Source organism: Lynx rufus, unplaced genomic scaffold (genome assembly GCF_022079265.1).
Source record: "Lynx rufus isolate CCGP_SWC_20201006 ecotype Redwood Valley unplaced genomic scaffold, mLynRuf1.p SCAF_2, whole genome shotgun sequence".
Lineage (NCBI taxonomy): Eukaryota > Metazoa > Chordata > Mammalia > Carnivora > Felidae > Lynx > Lynx rufus.
In genome coordinates this window covers 84,688,519-84,713,740 of record NW_025814834.1, presented here as the reverse complement: position 1 = coordinate 84,713,740, position 25,222 = coordinate 84,688,519, and positions in this window count along the sequence as shown.

Here is a 25,222-nt window from a genome sequence, read left to right as displayed (position 1 = left end):
AAACAGATAGTGAGGCAAGCCCAGTAAAACAAATAAGTTTTTAAATAAAAACTTGGAAGGAAAAAAAAACCCCAAAACCCAAAAACCCCAAAACCAAACCAAAACAAAAAAACCCCACAAATGCACAGTAAAAGATGGGTCCTGATGTAGAAGAAGTGCTGTAAATTTTGTACTCCAAAGAGCTGTCCTTCCTCTCCAGTGCTAAAGCCATTATCAACAACCAGAACAGCAGGCCACAGAGGCATTTGATCCTGAGCCCTATAGGAAGGAAAGAGAATTGCTTCTCAGGTGGTTCCCCGGGTGAGTGAGAAAGCAGCTTAGGTAACAGAAATTCCATCAGAGGTCTAAAGAAAAACAGAAGGAAGCTCTGTGAAGGAGGGAGGAAATGCTTGAAGTCCTCCAGTATCAAGGCAAGCCACAGTCACTTTAGAATCTGGGGAATTCGAAACTGCTGGCTACCTGTATGTCTAAGCACCCACCGTAAAGCAAATCCTATAGTCCATGATGCTGCCTCCTCTTAACAAGGAGACTGCAGGCTTCCATCCCATTTATGGAATAGCTTATTTGGGAAGCACTTCAATAAAACGACATAGGTAGCCAACATCAACAACCCATGATAACCAACTGAGCTTATCATTTGTAACTAAGGATATGAATGGAGACCAGTATCTTGAAAGAGAAGGACCAAGATGAGCATACAGAATTGCAGGCATGTATAGCAGAAGATATGTAATAATTAAAGACAAAATAATAATTTACATCTTCAGAATATTTTGAGAGACTGTTTTTTCACTGTCAAAAGCAAGAATCAATGAAAAGGAAATATTCAGAAAGCAAGTTACTAGAAAATAACAATTATAACATAATCTCAATAATAGAATGAACTTATGTGACAACATAAATCTTGGTATTAAGACAGTTCCTTGGGTGCTGAGCAGGCTGAATTTAAAAATACATGCTTAGACATCTTAAATTTCTAAATTACTAAAAGCTTTCTAAGAAAGGATGAAATAGGAATAAGGATCAGATTTCTTATTAAGTACATGAGAGATGATAGTATCCTGAAATAAGACAAGATCCTATAGAATGGTGATTTAAAACTAAAAATCCCAGGCCTATTTAAAGTTGAATTAAAACAGAAGAGCAAAATAAAAGCATTTACAATAAGAATGCAGTAAGACTAATCTTCCAAATATATATCTTTGAAATAATTATTTGAGATGCAGTGCAGCAAAGTGAAATAATATATAAAAAAAGAGAAATGTGTGAAGTTCAAGAAGCAAAACACAGAGGTATAATAAAGTACTAAATTTTTTCAGCATTTACAACAAAAGATATAATTAACAATGGTCTCTGCCACAAATTAGCTCAATATATTTGTCACAAATAAAAGCTTAATAACCTTACCATATAAAGAGTTTTTTTAAAATAACAAAAAAGACAATGCAATAGATGTATTTTTAAACAGTTAATGTAGCAATTTACTTGATAAGAAATACACATGGCTATAAATTAATGAACATATATTAAAACTAAATAGTAACTGGGATATGCAAACAAAAAGAATGTCATTTCATATTATTACATGAAAATAGGGAAAAAATCATGCATGTGATAATATCCAGTGTGGATGAAAAGACAATATGGTAGGACAAAAATTAGTTAGGATTCTCAAAAAATACACACCAATATTCAAAATACACATGGTCTTCAATGCAGGAACTATAGTTGTATATATTCACCTTGAGATGTACATATAAGGATATTGAGTTCTGCATTGATTTCAATAACCAAGCATTGGGTGCCACCTAAGCATCTAACAAGCTAAACTTAAGCACTTAATAAGTTAAATTAATGATGTTTCATTATTACAATAGAATGATTCACATAAATTAGTTAGATCTGTATGTACTAAAATAAAAATATCTTTAAAACACCATGAAGTGAATAAAAGCAATCTGGAACCAAATATCTACTTTATGTAACGTTAAACAAAAAACATAGCTATGGTTTTAAATGTACTTAGATACTATCTGCTCGGAATTTAGATCAACTTCTTGCAACAGGAAACATCAACAACATTTGTGTAAGCAAGATAGGGGCTTTTTGTTCTAATAGTAAGAAATGCAGAGAGAAATCATTCAGTCTTAGAACAATATCAGCAAGAATCCAGCTCTTTTTACTTTAGTTTTTTTTTTTCTTTTCTTTTTGCCTTTTTTCAGGGTGTGGCCCTTGTCATTCATTGTGTTTATAAGACGGGCTGCTGCTGTCCTTGTCCCCACCATGCACCTGCTAGAACTCTAGACAGGAAATTAGGGAAAGACAATGGGTAAAGGGGAGCATGCCCCTGGATGTGTTTTACTTAAAGAAGTTTCCTGGCGCGCTTGGGAGGCTCAGTCGGTTAAGCTTCCAACTCTAGATTTCTGCTCAGGTCATGATCTCACGGTTTGTGAGTTCAAGCCCCTTGTCCGGCTCTATGCCTACAGTGAGGAGCCTGCTTGGGATTCTCTCTCCTTCCCTTTGCCCCTCCCCAGCTTTCTCTCTCTCTCTCTCAAAGTAAAATAAATAGGTTAAAAAAAAAGAAGTTTCCCAATGCTCAACATAATGATTTCTGCTCTATTTTGTTGACCAATGGAATAACACTTCTTCCTGCAAGGAAGCTGGGGGAAAGAATTGTTTTTTGCTCTGTCTTGAGAACTTGAAAAATGGATAGATAACTTGCAGTCTCTCCACACATTGTATATAAGAAAATAAGTAAAAAATAAAGGTCTGGGAAGTTCTCACAAACAACATCAGCTGCATCTGGGAAAATACTGGGTTATTGAGATTAGAGGTCAGGAGGACAATGGGAAATGTCAAGACACCAAGAAAAAGTACTTTAACTTTTAACTCTGCATTTTTGTCCTGTGAAAACTTTGCAACAAGGATTAATTTTTATATTGCTTGTATAAAACAAATAAAAATAAACAATGATTCATACAGTAGACATTTTGAAGGCTATATATAGAAAAATCTATAAAGGTAATTAAAATTACACAAAAATCCACTGCATTATGATAGTTTTGTGTATAATTTTAATGTTATACACATGTACACACACACACATATAATGTACATGTTGTATTTACACACATATAATGTACATGTTGGATTTTAACATTATAAATACAGGAATGGCATAGTCTCTTGAAAGAACATGATATGCAAAGGTTCTTGATGGCACATAATATCCACCTCTTGGTAATCTTTCCTTATTTCAAAAACAACCTTTATTTTCAATTATTTTCAAATATATAGATATGTATTATTCAAGTCTCCAGAAAAAAATAGTCATTATGTTGCTCTAAGCAATTTTTTTGAAGGGAGGGGTAAATACTCATTGGTTTGGTAATTCCATGTGTAATTCATCCATGTGTAAATAGGTAAATAATTTTAGTTAATAACAATATTTGTGATTACAATAAATATTTTAAAAAGTAAAATCTCATGCTATCAGAATGCATGCCACTCATTTTTTAAAAAAGTGTTTTAGGGGCGCCTGTGTGCTTAGTCAGTTAAGTGTCTGACTCAGGTGGTGATCTCATGGTTGGTGAGTTGGAACCCCACATCAGGCTCTGTGCTGACAGTGTGAAGCCTGCTTGGAATTCTCTCTCTCTCCTTCTTTCTCTGCCCCTAACCAACTCACACTCTCTTTCTCTCTCAAAATAAATAAATAAATAAACTTTAAAGTTTAATTTTATAATATCAGCTGCAAGGGATATATGGAAGAAATTTAACCTAGGTTGTCATGAACAGCTGTGGTCATCTTAATGTAAATTGTTAGTCTCAACAGTGGGGTAATTTTTCTAAGCCTGGGTCTCTACCCTTGGGACCAGTATAAAGGGATAGACGGTGTTATAATTGAAGCATAGCAAGGTATTACAGAATCAATTTAGTCAGTTCTCTTTCTTCCCTCCTATCCTTGTTCTTTTAAAGCTATCAGTTAAATATTTATTCCTAAATCTTTCTCTATATCTTAGAGTAGTCCTTTAGATTTCTAAATATTTCACTTGAATTAGAGATGTTAAAGTCTGAAAACAGAATTGGAAAGTTGCACTAAGATTCTGTCCTATTTTCATCTATCATCATACCTATCCTCATCATCCACCCCAAGCCTCAATAAGTAATAAATGGAGTGCAGGAGCTTAGCACAAGAATTGTCTTTCTACTATTAACCTAAGCAGCGAGGATTAACCCAAAGCCAAGGGAATTTGGAGAAAACATGTATCTGGGCCATTTTTGTCTGCCCATGTGTGGAGGGATGAGCTTGTAGGATATGGTTAATCAGGAATAGGCATGAATAACTCTCATCAGTTCTTGGCAGGATAGAACAGACTAGACAGCTGATACATGTTTGATTGATATGTTAATTAACTTTAGGTTTAATTATACATTTTAGCTTTTTGATTCTAGGTAGGAGGTACGTGTGTATATCTGTCTGGGTCTGTGAACTGTTTGTATAGGAGAGGGAAGGGAATCTAAGCCATTTCTTCCTAGTGTAGTCATAAATAAATTAATAAATTAATTAATTAAAGTAGCCTTAGCAATGCAATAAACTTGGAAAATATTTACCACATATTGACACATCACAGAAAACTTTGCCCACATCCACATAGAATTCTCCTAAAATTAACAAATATTTTACTTCACATAACTGCATTTAATTGGTGTACACAGAAACAGTAAAGAAAATAGTTCCTGACCCTGATTCTTGACTGTCACTATTATCTGCATTCTTGATTTTAATAATGGGATTATTATTGTTCCATGAGATACAATGCTCTTGCAAGGACATTTGCAAGTATTTTTATTAGGAAAATCTTAACTGCTTTAAAACTTGAAGGTATAAAATTCTTGATAGGAAAGAAGAATATGTAATTTAATTAATTTTTGATAATTTTTGCTTTCACCAGTGTTCAATATTTTGAATAGGCTTTTGGAAGATGAAAAAATATGATCTTTATCTTTCTTTTGTTATTGTCTCATTCACAATTATTAAAATATACCCAATAACTTCATGATCCAATAAAACACAACCAAAAGTGATTCATCTTTTTATCTTTTAAATCCAGATGGTGTCTTCAGTATCTACTGTAAATATTCAGTTAATGCTTTTATCTCACAGGTGAGAAAATGACACACTCTGCCAATACTATATTTTTAACATGAGTTCAGTTACATCAATAGTATTATAATTAATGATTACATCATGCTTTAGAAGGGAAGTACAGAGAAGGTTGGTATTAACATGCACAGCACACCATTGTGATATCAATACTCATTTTACTGTTCAGATTTTTTTTAAGCTAATAGCTGTCAAAAATACCCATTATAGGCTAGTCTATAATTTGTAGAAGTCAAGTAATACATTTTTTCTGAAGGTATAATGGATGCTCCATGGAGCAATTATTTTAGAAAGACAACTTCATCTCAGCTGTCTCGTGCCAGCAGAACTATTTAAGAGGCTGAGATGCATAATTCAACATGGAAGGGCTGTCAGAGTCGAGAATACCTTTAAATTATAAAAACTTAGCACCACGAGTCACTTATAATTATAATGGAAATGTAGTTTTCTGTCATTTTATCATGGCAAACATCTCTCAAGAAGCAATTTCGCGTGTTAAAATATTTTGGCAAAGTGACTTTTGATTCCAAGGGGATACAGATTATCTGGTTTTATACCTGAATATTTTTCTTACAAATTGAGTTTAACAGCCTGAACTGCTTAAGATGGCAAACATAAGAGTATTATTAAAGTCCCATTGGAAAATCTCAGGGAGACCATAGGCTACAGTAACTCACCAAGGCAGGCCTGGTTATGCACAAAAATATATTATTTTAATAGCAAAGTATGACAGGCAGTTCTTCATCTGACATCCAATTATTTTACATAGCAAATATCTGAATATAAAAACGGTTGCCATTTTAGACAGTCACTTTTCCTAGCAAGTATTTTCATGATTAAAAATTAAAGCAAAGGAGTAATAGTTCGAGATCTTCTTGGATTCTTAAGTTCATTGCTTTTGATTACTTACCCCAAATTTCCTACTCTCCAGATGGTAGCTCTTGTCTTCTTCCTGTTCTACAAAGCTTTTACTAGAGTGAAACAGTAAAAAGAAATAGTGTGTACACTCATACACTTGTGTGTGTGTGTTGAAAATAAACTACAAAATAAGAGTGCAGTAGCATGTATCAAAAATTTCAAGTCTTCCTTAAAAATTTTGATAGATGAAATGTTTACAAGAGACAGAGTCGACAGCTGTATTCCACCATTTGGAAAAACAGAAGTTATGTTGACCAATCAGTTTTGCAAATGGCCATTAAAAATACTTCTCTAGGACAAAGAGTATGTTTCTGAACTTTATGTTAGCATTTTTCTCATCCTGGCCATGACAGTAAATTGTTATTCTTTTTTCCAAATAGTTTGAGTAAACTTTGGATGCTTGGTTTATTTTCAGAAATGAGTAGGCTGATACATTCAGAGTTTCTATCACATACATCACTTTTTCAATTTTGTACTTTAACCAACATGAAGATAATTTCCATTGCTATTTAAAATACTGAATTGCCCATTTTTAATAAAACCAAGTGAAGCCAGAACTATATCCAATTAAAATGGATAGTGGAAAGCTGGGTGAAAATGCAAACTTGATTTTATTTTCAGTTCAACAAATGTTTGTTAAGTGAGTTATATGTGTGAGGTATTTTTTTCAGCCCCTAAGGGTTAGATAGATCAATTATAAAAAAGACAAAAATTCTTTTGATCAAGTGGTTCAAATTATGAAGTTAAAAGAAAAATAGAAAATAAACACCTATTTTGGAAATAATTAATATATTTAATTAAATGAGAACCAAACAGTCCTGATGTTCTTATTTTAAGAGTTATAAGAAAATAATTACCATGACACATATGAAATCTCAAATCTAAGGGTAAAAAGCATTTCTGAATGGAAGGGGGCAAGAATGGAAGAGAGAGCGGCATATTGTATATCTACTTCATGCTAGTTGCTTTAACTTTTATTATGTCTTTCAATCCACACAATAACATTAGGAATGCAATTTCCATTCTACGGTTAAAAACTGAGAATCATAGAGTTAAGTAACATTCCCAGCAATTTGCGAGATTGAAAAAAAGGTAAATTGAATTCATGTATTTCTAACTCTCCAATTTCTACCAAATTATTTTCAGGAAATCTTCACAAATCAAACAACCTGAAATGATATTTAAAGATACATGATCTTATTTCCTTATCTCTGGAAAGAATCTATTGTTCCTAAGGAAGATGAATTCTCTCTAAGAGGACATTTTATAAAGTATTTCAATATTATTTTTTGTTACATCTGGAACATCTCCTTTTCCATTTTGTGTTGCATTTTTGTTTAAACACACATGTGCACAAACGCACACAGACATGCACACACACACACACACACACGCTTCTTGAAAAACGTATCATCAAGGATTCAAGTTAATTTTGGAATGCCAAACTTCCCCCCCTACACCTCTTACTTTGCCTATTGCCATTCAAGATAATATATACTTGCAATTAGTAAGTGAAAATTTTCCATGTTAAGTGATTAGAAAAAGGTATAAATGATGCATTCTTCTTGCCCAGTATGATACAATTTTATAGATATTGTAATGCACTGATATCTTTATTATTACCAGAATTAAATGTATTTTGCTGAAAAATTGAGTGTAGTTATGGTATTACATTATTGTATCATGGAGGTAATCATTATCCAGAAAATAAGGAATAATGCATTATAGTAATGCATTACACATATGATTACTTGTAGTATAATGCAGTATAATGTTTAAATTAATTCCAAGCAACTTCCTAATTTTATTTCAGTACAACCAGATTGCAAGTCATAGGGAAGCAGAATATAAAACTTAACCAATATTTTATTTGATTCATTTTGACTGAATCATGAACTACTATAAAGCATGAAATTTCTGAAAACGCTGATTGCTTCAGAAGGAAATTTAATAATTTGTCTTTGGTGATCACTGTGAGTAAATGAATGGAATTCAGAACTGACAGTAATGTGGAAAGTTCTATTTATATGATAGTGAGATGGAAGAAAAAAAATTAAAATATAAGGAGAAAGGAGGCAGAAAGAAGAAAAGAAAGGGCAAAAGAGGGAAACAAAGAAGTAAGGAGTTAAAGGTATTTAGTGGGGGACAGACATGAGGCAAGAAGAGGAGAGACAATGTGTGTGTTCAGCAAATTGGAAAACTAAATAGCAAAATTCTCAGTTTAACTTTTAGATTTACCTTTTTTGTATTCTTCTCTAATATAACAGTTCAAATGGGGACTTAAAATTAATGCTATAAATACAGCCTTTTAATACAATGTTACATTAGCCAGAATATCACATTAGGTCTTTCTAATGAGTCAACAAAATTTCTACATTGCCCTCTAATACTCTAAAATTAAGAAATTTAATAATAATTAATAATAAATATATGCATTTTAATAGAGGAAGAGTTAGTTGCATGACTTTTATGATGCCAGGCTTTGTATTTAGCTCAAACTGCAAGGTAGGGTGTTTGTGCTGTAGTATCCTATCAACAATATTCTTTCCTTAGAAGACACAGAGGCATTCTGAACTGGACTCATATTCTCATCGAGCAAAGAGACAGTGTGTCAAACTTTGGTTCTAGGCATAGAATCTTGCTTAGTACTGCTAATGTAACTTCTCCCTTTTTTCTCTCCCTTTTTCCCTCCATGTCTGCCTCACTGATCTCTCTCTCTCTCTCCCTCCTTTCTCTGATGTAAATATTATTAAAATAAAGTTCAACCTTTAATTCAGTAGAATTAGGTATCCAAATTCACTGGTCTATTTCTGAAGCTATTAAGTGTAGAGGTAAATAAATAATTTTTTCTCTTGCTTTCCTTGTAAAAATAGAATGTTGCAATGTTAATGTTGCAACTAGGTGGTTAAATTAACCTTAAAATATGTTTCCCAACAGTGTATTTAGTATTGTGCATGCTATATTTTGGAAGCTTTGGAATAGCAAATAACAAACACATATCATCAGTGAGAGAATGGAATGCAAATCACAGGAAATTCAAGGCTGCTAAAATGGTAGAAACTACCTGAGTACTACCTCATTTTGGATGTCCCATTATTGGAAAGCATTGCCTTTCTACGATCTTATCATTATACTCCATCACACTTTTCTGTTTAAATAATTTAGATGCTTTCAAAGTTTATTTATTCACAAGAATATTTTTGAATGTTATGAAACTCCAAATAATACATATTCAGGCAGAAAACTTGGAAAACATAAAGCACAAAGGCAAGCATCTCCAAGACACTTCATATCCCACTAACTTCCCAAATGTAATATATAGTCTTCTAATGGTGTTTCTCCGTGCACATATGATGTATGGAAATGGATATATCTACATCTACATCCACATCTACATCTGTGTCTGTATCTATCTATATCTATATCTATCTGTATCTATATCTATATCTATCTATATCTATCTACTATCTAATTCAATATATCTACATCTACATATATATCTATGTGTTTCTTACATATTTAAGAGGGTTTTAAACTAGAATTCTGCAGAACATAGAGAAAAATCATGAGAATAAAATAATGCTTGTTCAATATCAGCATTTGAATGGATGATCAGAAATAGAAACAGCATTTTACTGTTAAGTGGCAAGCACTGAGAGAAATTAATTCCCATACCAAGTTCAAAGAATCCTCAGCAATTAGGATACAATGGGACTGGGGAAGGGAGTGAAGATTGGAGAGAAGAGCGAGAAAATGGAAACAGATATAAACCTTGGATTCTTAGTTTACATTTTTTTCCCCTTTTTAATGGTGACAGATTTAAAGACACCATTCTGTGAATGAAGTGACTGTGGGCAAGGGTTCTGTGTTGTACTTTGCTTTATATCCTAGAATGTTTCCAAGCTTAGTATGATACTTAGAACTTTCTCTTCTCCCAGATTTCACTTTCTTTGCTTCTCCCTATACACATCCACTTCATAACTCTACATAACTTTTTTATATGAATGTACCAAAAACTATAAATATCTAACTCCTTTGTAGCCTAAGGACTGGTAAAACAGTTACGGGGGCTGTGCTGAGGGAACAGACCCATCTAAAAGAGAACTCTATGCCAGTCTAATGTCCTAAAATCAGCAGTTTTAACCTGAGTTTCATTTTATTAGGCTGTGTTAAAGCCAGATCCCATCATGGCCAGGTCCAGCCTTTCCCTTTCTTCCTCTTTTCAGGGAGGCTTTATGGCCTAAAAAAATGTCTTGGTCCAATATTCGTGAATTCTATTAGCGGAGGCATTCTTGCACTTACGTCAAGTTATACTGCATATAAATGGAGGATAAAAGGATTACCAGATTATAAATCAAATGAGAGTTTCTGGCAATATAAATCTCAGCTATGTCAGGCTCTTGTGTTAATGGAATTGCAGAATTCCATTGGCCAGTAAGAATTTAAATTCTGTGTTAGAGACCTTGCTAATTTTTCACAGGACTTCCTTGGTAAAATATTAAAAGATAAAGTGGGAGGTTTGCAAGCAAATTTGTATCAGGTCTTAAAATTGTTTTTTAAGATAGTGCCAAAAATATCATTGACATTTGAAAATGTATTATGACACCTATATTATACAATTCTAAGGCTTGTCTTAGAACTTATTTAGCACTTAATCACTTGAATAAATGTTGCCAAATTGTGTTAAATGCTAACTAGATAGTACATTTAACATTGAGATGAATGAATGTAAATTGACCAATGGATTAGAATCCAATACTATAGTGTCTGGTTCAGTCAAATGACAGAATTGCTAATGTTCAAGGTAATCAATTCAACCAGATAACTATGGTGTGGTGAAATTTGTGTGTTTATGATTATGCAATTTTTATATACATGTAACTGCAGAATTCACTAGTTGTTGAAATTAACATGGCTTAAGCAGCTGTGTTTGGTCAAGTGGTAATTAGCTTTATCTCTAAATATATATCTAGTATAGATATACATGGTAGTATTAATTTGTTTCATTTAAAGTCGTATTTAATATATGGTGTTTATATTTAAGAATGAATTTTTAGGTAATGAAAACATTCTTTTCATGCGGTAACTTTCAAACATTAGTGTTTCTTCAAAATACTCTGGATATTTTCTAACATATTGAACATTAATTCCTTCATGAGACTAATATTTGTTGAACATCATACATGGACACAGAAATGAGCTAGGTGTGGAGTTATGAAGCATAATCAGGTATCAGTTCTGACGATGGAAATGGGGGGCAGATTATAAAGGTCACCTTTAATAGACTTTGAAGGATTTATTCTCTCTGTGAAAGCAGTGATGATCAAAAATGATGTCTTTTCTACTCAATATTTTATCCAAATCTCCTTGAGATTAAGCATGTGACAGACCACTGAAGATCTACACAAGATCACTGCATGATATCTTTTAATTTTGCCTTACTGTACTTCCACCTTTATTTTTCCTATGATTTTGATGCTAGACAGAATGGCGAGGTACCATATCATATGTCTGACCAAGATGTACAATATAGTCCAGATCCTTTAGTGCTTAAGAACGGTGTCACAGATGTTAAAAATTCATTAGAGGAGAAAAAAGATGTCAGAATAAAAACTTTACTGATTACTTCCCTCATAATATCCCTTTAAAAATATTTTTTAAACACTGTAAAAATGTACTTTAAATCTGGGCAGAAAACATTCAATATTTTAGGTTCCATGATGAGTCGTGGATATAAAATGCTCTACAAGAAGAGACTACCCTTCACCTGGTGTTTTATTCCAAGTTCTAAAGAACTGACTGTTCCTCCAAAACTGGATGTTTCAAGTCAGTTACCATATTCTAAATATTTACAATGAGTTTAGAAGTACAGTCCATATTTTAGCAGACTTTAAATGGGACTTTTGACTGGACCCTCAAGAGTACACCAGATATTGAAGATAGGGAAAGGCAATGTGAACCAAGGAAAAAGAATAGGTAACATTATGGAAGTAGATGCCAAATTACGGAGAACCGTGATATCTGAAGGAGTCATCATGTGGATGGAACAGGAAGGGACATGTTGCAACTTACGTTTTACAGAGCTGTCTCTGGAAACAATATAAAATGGAACACTGAGGAACTTGACTCAGAGAGAACAACTGAGCAATTATTGCAAGAGTTCATGTAAAAGATGATAGAGTCTGACAGATGGAGTGAACATGGAAAAGAGTTCTATTCAAAAATTAGTTCCAAAGAGAAACTGGAAGTGATTCTTCCATTATTGCTGTATGTTGTCACTTGTCTGCTGCTGTGGGAATGCAGAGGATTTTAACTGAGGTCAATATACTGATGGTAGTGCTTATTAGATATATAACTTTGGACAAGTTATTTAATCTTTCTTAAGTTTTGATTGCATTATCAAAAATATGAAGACAATAATGAAGCCTTAATTCATAGAATTTAAAACATGCAAAGAATGTATAAATGGTAGCTTTTAGATATGAGATTTTTTTGGCTATTAGCATCCTAACCTTGACAGTTTAAAATGATAACTGTTTTTAAACTTAGTGTGAATATTTTGACTTTATCATGTTTTTAGTGACTTTTTCATCTGATCATATATATACTATGTGTATGTGTGTGATATTTGAACTTTCACCAAATAGAACATATACATATTAAATATATATATTAAAGTATTGTAATTTATATAACACTGGAGAACAGCACAAGTCATTATGTAATGGTGCCATTGGGCTTAAAGCTGGTAGCTCTTAGCTATGGCTAAATACTGGATTTCCAGATACTGTTAAAAAGAACATTCCTAGGATAAAAGGCAAATCAACTGATTCAAAATATCCGCAAATGTACTACGGGACTCATTATTTTTAGACCCCAGGTGATTCTAGCACCCAGCTTAAATTGATCACTACTTCTCTAAGTGTTCCAACTCAGCATTTCTAAAAATTTAATGTGAGTAAAAATCACCTGGGGAATTTGTTGAAATGCATATTCTGATTTTTTTGAGAGAGAAAAGAGAGAGAGAGAGAGAGAGAGAGACTGTAGCAGGAGAGGGGCAGAAGGAGAGTAAGGGACAGAATCTCAAGTAGGCTCCATGCCCAGTGTGCAGCCTGATGCAGGGCTCAATCTCACAACCCTGAGATCAAAACCTAAGCTGAAAATAAGAGTCTGATGCCCAACAGACTGAGTCACCCAGATGCCTTAGATTCTGATTCTTTACAGCTGGGTGGAGTTTGAGAGAATCTGTATTTCCAAAAAAATTCCCATTGAATGTCTAATAATTGATGGGTGGAGGCAACTCTGAGTAGTGAGGATCCCGATGATTGAAATCAGAGATGCTGCTGTAGACAGGGAAATTATCCTGAGGCTTGGGGCAAGAATGGGCTGTAGGTCATCAGTTGATGAAAGAGGGCAGCTCCATTTCAGTTAGGCAGATGGAGAGGAAGAAAGAATGGACATGGAGACACAGAGACGTACAGGAATGACACATAATTAGATTTTTGAGGATCAGTAGACAATAAGGCTGGTTCATTAAAAACAAAAAACAAAAAAACAAAAGACCAGACTGAGACCTTTAAAACTCTGGAGAGATATTTAGGCTTTTCCTTGTAATTTAAACAGAAACTTGGAGGAAGCTTTATAAACACATTAAACTATGACCAGGTAACTGGGGTTTAGGAAGGTGCCTCTCTGGGCAGGTTACATATAGAGTCAGAGCTGAAGAATGGAGTAAGGGGTAGCAGGGGATGGGGCGGGGGGGTGGGGTAAAGGGCCATCCTGTCCCTAATAGTAAAGAGCATGGTGCAAATGTACAAATGGAAGATTTTTGAAAATAGTTGAAATAGTGCTAATCATAAATTTCATTAAATATGACAGGTATTCTGCTAATAGTTCTGACTACAGTAAAACCTTGGATTGCAAGTAACCTGTTCTGTGAGTGTTCTGCAAGGCGAGCAAATATTTCTAATAAAGTTTAACTTGATAAACAAGTGATGTCTTGCAATGCGGATAGTATGTGATACTGAATGTCACATGATCACAACTGAGCCAATGGTTCCTCTTTCTCTCTCTCTCTCTCTGTCTCTGTCTCTGTCTCTCTCTCTCTCTCTCTTCCTCTTGTTGTGGGATTGCAGGTGATCACCTCGAGCTCAGATGCTTGAAATCAGGCTATAGTGTTTGGTAGAAATCAGTGATTTTTCAGAACGTAAGAAGGTGCCCACAACTGGCACTAGTGCATTTTTTGTCACTTCAAGGCATCTATGGACAGGCCTTTGCTTTTCCATATAGGAGTAAGCTTAGGAATGCTTTGTTTCATTCTAGGTCAGGCTGCCTGCAGATATAGACCCTTTCCTCTGCAGCCTTATTGCCAGTTACATTAAATACAATATATGACAAGACTTTATTAATACTGTACTGTAATCAACATCTGTGTGAGCATATACAATGGCCCCTATGCAGAAAAAAGATTCCATTGAGCCAATAGATAGCAGTGATTCCATAAGTGATAGTGAAAGTCCTTCTACACAATTACCCTCCTCTCTCTTATCTCCCTTGTCTTATAAGTGCAGGTTAATTTGTTTCTTTTTCTTTATATTTTATATTTTATTATTTCATATTATAATCCATCACTGTAATCATTTTTAGGTTGTGGAATGAATCATCTGAGTTTCCATTATTTCTTATGGGGAAATTCACTTTGATATACAAGTGCTTTGGATTACAAGCATGTTTCCAGAACGAATTATGCTCACAAACCAAAGATTTACTGTATATAATTTTGCTCTCTTAATAATCCTTTGAGATAGATATTATTGTCCCATTTTATTGGTTATAAAATTAAAAGAGGGGAAATTAGTATCTTGCCCACGACCCCAATACTGATAAAAAATTCAGAGCCAATTAGTTCTTTCTTCTGTTCTTTGTCAGTTTTTCAAAAACATCATGTTATTCCTACTTAAAAAAAAATCCAAGTTACTGGGGGGCCTAGATTGCTGAGTAAGTTAAGTGTCCAACTCTTGATTTCAATTCAGGACAAGTTGGTTGTGTGATTGTTCCCTATGTTGGGCTCCATGCTGAGTGTGGAGCCTGCTTAATATTCTCTCTCCCTCTCTCTTTGCCCCTTCCCTCTCCATCTTATCTCTCAAAAAATAAATCCAAGATACCACGTCTATAGTTATACATTCCTGCACTGCTTAAATGAAATTTTAGTGCTACCTGAGTAGGCAAATTGTCCAAACTCAGCAAAAAGGCAAAAATAGCATGCAAGCCTTCCTCTTGGAAACAATATAACCCTCAACCTTTTCATGGGTTCACACATAATGGTTTGGAGAAAACATTACTTTTTTAAAATATTTCTTGTTTATTTATTTTTTTTTTTGAGAGAAAGAGAGAGAGAGAGAGAGAGAGAGAGAGAGGATGCAAGCAAGCTCCACACTCTCAGTGCAGAGCCTGATGTGGGGCTCGAATCCACAAACAGTGAGATCATGACCCGAGCTAAAATTAAGAATTGGGTGCTTAACCAACTGAGCCACTCCAGGTGACCCTGGAGAAAACATTTCTAAAGAATAGTATCAACTTTTTGATCCTGAGATTATAATATCTATTTGTGCTTAAGTTTAAAGACTTATTCTTTACCTGGATCTCAGGACACCTATGTTGCTTGGGATATGATAGGTCTTTGGAAATTTTTGCTTTTTAAAACAGCTTTATCAAGATACAATTTGCATATCATACATTTCATCCATTTAAATTTTTTTTTTCAACGTTTATTTATTTTTTGGGACAGAGAGAGACAGAGCATGAACGGGGGAGGGGCAGAGAGAGAGGGAGACACAGAATCGGAAGCAGGCTCCAGGCTCTGAGCCATCAGCCCAGAGCCTGACGTGGGGCTGGAACTCACGGACCGCGAGATCGTGACCTGGCTGAAGTCGGACGCTTAACCGACTGCGCCACCCAGGCGCCCCTACATTTCATCCATTTAAAGTGTGTAATGTAATTTTTTTTACCATTCTTAGAGTAGGTAAAACATCACTATTATCTCATTTTAGGGTATTTTCATCACCTCCCAAAAAGCCTATACCTATTCCAGTCCCAATCTACCACTGCTTTCTATCCCATAGACTTGCTATTTTCTATTTATATACATTTGCACACTTCATATAAATGGCATAATACAAAATATTGTCTTTTTTGACTGGCAGCATACTGTTTTGTGGTTTATTCATGTTGTAAAATGTATGAATACTTCATTCAGTTATATTACTGAATAATATTCTATCCTATGGGTACACCACATTAAATGTATCCACTCATCAGTCAATGGACTTTTTTTTTTTTTTTAACCCATTTTGACCACAGTGAATAATATTGTTAGGAAAATTCATGTACAACTTTTTGTGTAAGTATGTATTTTTTTCATTTCTCCTGATACCTACGGTAGAAATGCTGGGTTATATGATAATTGCATTTTCATCATTTTGAAGAAATGTAAAACATTTTTCATTCGTTGCACTATTTTATATTCTCACCAGCAAATTACCAGAATTCTGATTTTTCCACATCTTACTCAACACTTGTTAATATCAGTCTTTTCTCTAAATATCTGTCTTTTTGATCCTAGGTATTCTGAAGGGTTTTAAGTGATATCTCATTGTAGTTTTAATTTTTATTTTCCTAATGATTAATGCTATTGAATATTTTTATATCTTAGAAGAAATTTATATTCAAATACATTGCCCATTTTTGAATTGAGGTACTTCTTTTTTTATAATTAAGTCATAAGTGTTCTTCATATGTTCTGGATACAAGTCTCATCAGATTTATGATTTATAAATATTTTCTCCCTATGGATTATCCTTTTACTTCCTTGATGGTAGCCTTGTGTACAAAATATTCTTTCTCAAAATGTTTTTTTAATTGATAAAGTCCAACTGGTCAATTTTCTCTTTTATCACTTATGCTTTTGGTGCCACATCTAAGAAATCACTACCTAATGCAAGATCGCGAAAATTTATTCCTGACTTTTTAGAATACATTTATAGGTTTAGGTCTTACATTTAGGCCTGGTCCACATTGAATAATTTTTGTATATGGTATGAGACAGAGAGAAAGTTTTGTTTTTTGTTTTTGTTTTTGTTTTTGTTTGTATTTTTTAGGCTTGGATTCACAACATGCAAAGATTTCAGTGACTCTATATTATGAAATAAATTTATTACTTTAGTCAAGAGCAGGACTTGAAACAACTTAGTATCCTAGGGAATCTGCTCTTAAATTTTCAGCATAGACCCAGGATAGGATAAGATGACTCTAGGGGCACCTGGGTGACTCAATCAGTTAAATGTCCAACTCTTGATTGTGGCTCAAGTCATGCCCCCTCTAGGGCTCTGCATTGACAGCACAGAGCCTGCTTGGGATTCTCTCTCTCCTTCTCCCTCTGCCCCTCCCCCACTTGCGTGCATGCTCTTTTTCTCTTTCTCAAAATAAGTATATAAGCTTTAAAAAATTACTATACATAATTTGATTTAGCAGATCTTCCCAATACCCATGAATCCAAAATTTTTATAAGACCCCTGTGAAAATAATATGATACGCCCAAACCCACTTTGAGGAACACTAATTAAAGTAAATGAACTCCACCAAATAGTGAGAATTTTAAGACATTTTTTGTAATTTTTTAAGTAATAAAGTTAAGGGGACTATAGACATCCTGACCCTGAGGACTGAGGATGATTTTATTGTGTGTGTGTTATATATATATATATATATATATATATATATATATATATATAACATGTATTGTAAATACATGAAGTGTAACCCCAGGTCCCCTTAAATTTGTCTTCAGTGGCTATACAGTAAGAATGTAACCACCATAATTTTCTTGTGCTATCATAGTCCACGGACCATTCTGGCTCATGATGACAGGTGAAACAATTTTAAGTAGAAAAGTTCCCAGAGAATTGCAGAACATGCAAGAACAAAACATGGAAAATTTCTTTCAGTCAACCGTATTCTGTCATTAAAATGCAATTTTGCCATCCAAATATTACGTATTGTAGATATTTTCTTGCCATTTCTTGCTATTCTTAACCTCTGTTGGTATGCGATCTCAGTCAAAGACAATCTGCTGGGAAGAACTGTCTTGACAATTGTCTTTAAACTGAAATCTACATGCTACAGATTTCACGCAAAGCAAGCTTATCATTTCTGATTGTTTTGAGGGATGAGTATGAAAATGAAGGCAGTCCCCAGAAAGCACTCTTGCCCCCCCAAAAAAAAACAAAATGTAAACATAATAAATATAAAATTGGGGGAGAAACTCTCATTTATTCAAAAATGTGCAACGTAAGTAAAGACAGATGCTGGTCTAAGGGCTGAGTGGGTGTGATCCTGCAGTGTATTTTGCCAATTGCAGGACAACACAATTGTCCAAATCATCCTTCCTGTGAATAGTTTATGAGGAAATTGAGTAGTATTTTGTTTTTGAAATCTGTGAGGATAATTGAGAATAATTTTACTATATGCCATTATTTTTAATAAAAATGTTACTGTACCCATTGTCCATTATTTCAATTTTATTTTTTGTTATCCATTCTTTTTAACAAAAAAAAATGTGAAGAGAGATGAAGCTGAAAACTTTTGTCTCACAGCAATTGTTTTAAAAATATGTAGTTATTTGAAACTTGAAAAAGGCAGAGTATAGGAAGTTGTCATCAAACTGTGAGCTATACCTTTCTTGCAACTCACAAGGCCAAATAATGTCAGATGTTAGAAACCCGAAAATAAAGGTAAAAGGAAAATTAGTATCTGTGGATTCTTCTCAAGATGATAAATTTAAGACAACATTTCCGAAAATCACATCATAGGGTTTTTAGGAAAATACCTGACAGCTCCGATGATAATTGAAAGACAAAATAAATGGAAGATATCCCAAGGAAGCAGAGAAAGACAAATATAAAGTAGTGACTCAAGGGCAACATAAACTTATTGCCTTCTGATTTTCGTCACAATAATACTTTTTTTGCTGATTATTATAAGAAATAAATGTCAATGAGACAATGTGGCAGAAGTTGATTCTGCTAGGTTGGTAAAAATGTGAAGGATATTTTGTCTCTGAAAGGTTGGCTGAGAGTTTATAAATATGGTTTCTGGACAGACTGAAAACAAATGAGCTTCGATGTAAGATGCTCCAAAGCTGTTTTATGCTTTCTTGATCTATGAACAAGCAGGTATTTAATGTTTAACTAGCCATGTACTATTTATTGGGAAGAAGGAAAAAGTCGAGTCTTTAATTCTACTTTATGGGAAAAAGAAGGAATGGGATAGTCCTTCGAGTGCTGTAATGTATACAAAATATTTCCAACAAAGGGGTTTGGGTAGGAACTTATAATTGTGTGCCATACATCAGGATATCTTATTTGAAATAATGGAAGTGCATTGAGAAGACATGACCCTAAGTAATTCAGGGGGGCGGGTGGGGGGGTGGAAAAAGAAGGTGGCATGGAAGGTATTAAATCATGCTTCCTCCTGTCATTGCCAATTATATATTCAATTTCCGAGTCAATGTTTAATATATCATCAGAGCAATGCATTATAATTGTAGGATGGCTGGCATAGTCATAGTAACATCACTCTGATGTCATCTTAGGTTCTGGCAATGAGCCACAATGAGCATGAAAGTTTAGCTATCCTGAGAACCATTTCTTGTATTTTTAAAAAAATAAATGATTAACGCTAAGCCAAACTAAAGAAACAACTCATTTGAAGAAGTGGAGGTCATTTCCAACTGTTACTTCATAGTGTACATTGGCATTGTGCCAGGGAGACAGAAGGGAAAAGCCCTGTAATAAAATATGGTTTAATAAATTATTAATTTTTCATAGCCAGGCTAAAGATTTAGAAGGAGAATCGCATTTTCTAACCAGGCCACAGGCTTATCGAGGTTAAAACTCTTCTTCTTTTGCCCAACATTGCAATATGGATGAGCCTTTGCTCTCGCTTATCGTAACTGCAGTGCACAATCGATATTTAAATCCTGAAAGATCAGCAATAATGGATGCAAACTGAACAGATCAATATTTAGCCTTTTGTGGACTATAACTTTTATCTTAGCTCCAATTACTCCATGGCAAAGGGGTTGATTTTTAATGTCTTGGGTGTTTGGAATCTCACGAATTTTAACACCAAGCTTAAAAGTTAAAACACACATTGTGAGACACCTAGAGAAACAGATGTTGATAAAAAGTATTTAAAAATATGCTTAAATAGGTTTCCTGTCTTTTCAAGATCATTTAGTAATAAATTTCAATTGTGACATGTGTGTGTGTGTGTGTGTGTGTGTTTAATTTACAGGGGATCAGATAATTTTAAAATTCATGAAAAGATATTTCCTTGTAATGTGCTTTGGCAATATTGCATGACCACTTGAGAGACATTTGCTCAGTTTATCTTTTAGGGATAAAAACTAATTACAAATCGAATCAAATGTTAGCATTAAGATATTGTTTAATTATTCAGGTATCACAGCATAACTAATCGATTATGATAATTTGTCTCTGAAGTTGTCTGAAGGGTTTTAAGGAAATGAAGATTCTGGAAAAAAATAACACACTTTCTTTAGAAACAGCAATTTCAATTTATCATTCCTGAGAAGATAACTGTTCATAAATGTGAGCTCTGTTCCCCAAAGTCCAACCCTATCTAATGCTAACAAAACAAAACAAAACAAAACAAAACAAAACAAAACTGTACCTTTAGTGACCAAGTAAATTAGAACATTTACTATGGAGACATACAAAGTAATAAGTCTTTTTTGTAGGACTGCTATTTTTAGAAAGAGAGAGAGAAAGAGAGAGTGTGTGTGTGTGTTGCCTCAGAATTAAAAGGGAGGAGTAAGACTTCCAATTATAGTAAGGAAACTGCAGTTGATTACTTAAAACATAACAAAATACAAAAAGCAACTGTTTGAGGAATATGTAAAGCAAATAAGAACAGGAGAATAGGGAAGGATAGTAAAATTTAAATAAAAACTAATATGGTCATGTTGTGTTTCATGTTTTTGTTTCCCCTTAATGTCCCCACTGTGAGACAAATTAAACTGTATGATGGATATCATCATCAAAATCTCTTGTAATGCCTCCTTCTGGCCAGAAGGCCAGGAAAAAAGCCACCTGTGAGCTCACGATAGTAGGGATAATTCTTCATTCCCCCCCCTTTTAGAATTCTCCTGTTTCAGAGCCAGCCCCAATGTGGAGCTACAATATCGCATTGCTGAAGTGGCACAAATACCTAAAGATTAAGAAAATCACCCATAATTCTGGATTCATGAACAGATTAGAGGGGTATCATTACGATATTGTAGCTCTACAATATCGCATTGCTGAAGTGGCACAAATACCTAAAGATTAAGAAAATCACCCATAATTCTGGATTCATGAACAGATTAGAGGGGTATCATTACAAAAAAGTAATGTAAAAGAATTCCCCAAAATTTTGTCTGTCTCTTCTGTCTTTACTTTGCCCCAAGGGCAGGCCCAGATGCATGGATTTGTACAACTTGGGAGGCTAAAAGATTGAGAGAACCTCATCTTTCTGTCCAGTGGCAATAGAACAACAACAACAACAACAACAACAACAAAAACAAAAGTCCATACAGTCCATACAACCTGTGGCTGAATAAGCTGGAGAACCTATATTTGAGTATGAACCAATGCAAGTCCTGAGCTCACCCTCAAGTGTCTATGTGCAGGATGTACTCAAGAAGCATAGCCAAGGGTTTGAAAAATGTGCTATATAAACTACTGCTACTAGATAAACCACTGCTACTTCTCAGGTGAGAGGCAGACTCAAAGAACATAGTAAACTCTTTGCATATTAAATTTACATTAGAATGACCACCTGCAGAAGGCAGTCTGACTTCCATTCTGTGCATGAATTTACTGCCTGCTAAAAGAAACAAACAAAAACCAGCATTATCAACTGGATTTTAAGAAGACCCAATATCTCATAACACAGTTTCCAGGTGTTCAGACACACTCCAAAGTTACCCAAAACATCAGGACCCAGGACAGTCTCACCAAAAACCAGGAAAATCTGACCAATTATCAAGGGAAAAGAAAATCAACAGATGACAATCCCGAGATGACACAGATATTGGAAGTATCACACAACAAACTAAAGAAGTTATTTCAAGCTTTATGAGGTAAACATGAGCACTCTTGAAATTAATGGGGAGTTACATATTCTAAGCAGAGAAATAGAAACTATAAAACAAAGGCAAATAGAAATTTTAGTACAGAAAGTAAGCCAATATCTGGAAAAAAAATAAAAAACCCTAGATGGGCTCAAACTAGTAGAATGTAGATGAAAGAGAAAAGAGAGGGTAAAATCAAGATAGAACAATAGAAATTGACCAATCTGAACAACAACAACAACAACAACAACAACAAAAGCAAAACAAAACAAAAAAATAGGGAAAACAAAATGAACAGAGCCTTAGTGACTTGTGGAATAATATTTTAATGTTTAATATTTTTTGTTGGAGTTCTTGAAAGAGGAGAAAGTAAGTGTTGCACAAAACATATTTGAAGAAACAGTAGTTACAAGCATTCTAAATTTGGTAAAAAGCATACATTCACAGACTCAAGGAGTTCAGTAAACTCCAAATCTACAACAATCTTAAAAGTATTGGGGCGCCTGGGTGGCTCAGTCGGTTAAGCGTCTGACTTCGGCTCAGGTCACGATCTCACGGTCCGTGAGTTCGAGCCCCGCGTCGGGCTCTGGGCTGATGGCTCAGAGCCTGGAGCCTGCTTCGGATTCTGTGTCTCCCTCTCTCTCTGCCCCTCCCCCGTTCATGCTCTGTCTCTCTCTGTCTCAAAAATAAATAAACGTTAAAAAAATTAAAAAAAAAAAGTATTTGTACATAGTGAGCTACAAAATGCAAGAAATACTAAAAATGGATTTTAAAAAGGAGAAATAGGGGCGCCTGGGTGGCACAGTCGGTTAAGCGTCCGACTTCAGCCAGGTCACGATCTCACGGTCCGTGAGTTCGAGCCCCGCGTCGGGCTCTGGGCTGATGGCTCAGAGCCTGGAGCCTGTTTCCGATTCTGTGTCTCCCTCTCTCTCTGCCCCTCCCCCGTTCATGCTCTGTCTCTCTCTGTCCCAAAAATAAATAAACGTTGAAAAAAAAAATTAAAAAAATTTAAAAAGGAGAAATAAAAAAGTCCACAATTACACTGGAAGATTTCAACACACTTTCTCAATAATTGTCAAAGCAGTAAGACAGAATATTAAGAAGGATACAAAAAAGTATCTTAACAATATTATCAACTAACTAAAACCAGGGTTTGGTAAATTATGGCTTACCAATCAGATCTGGACTTCCACTATTTTTGATATGGCCCAGGTCCTAAGAATGGTTTTTACACTTTAAAATGGTTGCATCTTAAGTGGTTATATAAGTATCTACATAGTCTTTTCAATTTTGCTTGTTGGTTGGCAAAGTCTAAAATATTTACCACTTTTCACTTTAATCTTTTTGCCAATCTCTGAATTAGAAAGTGACATTTATAGAGCACTCAAAAACCACAAACCAGATATTCTTCCAAATGTTCATGAAATATTCACTAAGACCATGTGTAGGCCATAAGCCAAACCATAAAAAATCTAAATGAATGGAAAGCATACAAAGTATGTTCTCTCATAATTTTGGGATTAACATATAAATCTGTAAGAGAAAGATATCTGGAAAATCCCCAATGAAGTTGAAATTAAACAGCACACATTTATATAACTAATGGTTATAAGAATATGTCACAAAGAAAAATAAAACATATTTTAATTGAATTACTGTACATAAAAATTTGTGGAATGCAGCTAAAGCAGTGCTGAGAGGGAAATTTATAGCAGTAAATATTTGTGTTAAAAATAATAAAGGTCTTAAATAATTAGAGCCTCTGACTTGAGATATGGAAAAAAGAATAGCAAATTAAATAAAAGCAAGCAAAATGAATGAAAAAATAAGGATAGAATATTGTTTTAAGATAGAAAAGAGAGAATCAATATAAACAAAAGACAGTTCTTCGAAAATATAAAGAAAATGTATAAACTACTACTTAGACTAACAAAAAAAAGGAGAGAGAAAACTGAAATTAATAATAACATCATAAAAGAGGCTATCACTACAGATGCTAAAGCTATAAATAATGAATACAGGAATAAGACAAATCTACAGATCATCGTTGGAAAAAATTAAAGATCTAAATATTTGCAAAATGCTTATTTTGCAAATTTTTCAAATATTATATGTTCATGAACCAGATAACTTAATATTTTTAAGGTGACAATACTACCCAAATTGATCTACAGGCTCAATATAAGTGCTATTAAAGTCCCTGATTTCTTCTCCATAGAAATTGACAAGATGATACTAAGTCTTACAGAAAATCATGGAACCCAAAATAGCCAAAATCTTGGAAAAGAATAACAAAGTTGGACATCACTCATTTCTTGTTTTTAAATTTTGGTATGAAGCTACAGTTATCAAAGGAACATAATACTGACATAAGGGTCGACATATTGATCAATGGAATTGATTTATGGTAATACATTTATGGTAAATTGATTTTGACAGGTGGGAAGACAATTTAATTGGGAAAGAAAAGACTTTTCAAAAACTATGTTGGGAAAACTAGAATTCCACATGCAAAAAAAAAAAATTAATAAAGTTGAAATGCTTACAACACACACAACAATTAACTCAAAATGGAACACAGATTAAAATTTAAGACCTAAAACTATAAGCAGGAAAGGAAACAAAAACAAAATTAAGCTAGTAGAATTATGCCAAAATAAAAAGCTTTTCCAGTTAAGGAAAACATCAACAAAACAAAAAGGCAATCTACTTAGTGGGAGAAGATATTTGCAAATGATATATCTGAAAAAGGGTTAATATCCAAAATATATGAAGAACTTACTCAACTTAATATCAAAAAAATAAACAACCCAATTTAAACATGAAAAAAGGACTTGAATAGACATTTTTCCAAGGAAGACATACAGATGGCCAACAAACACATGAAAAGATGCTCAATATCACTAATCATCAAGGAAATGCAAATCAAAACCACCATGAATATCACC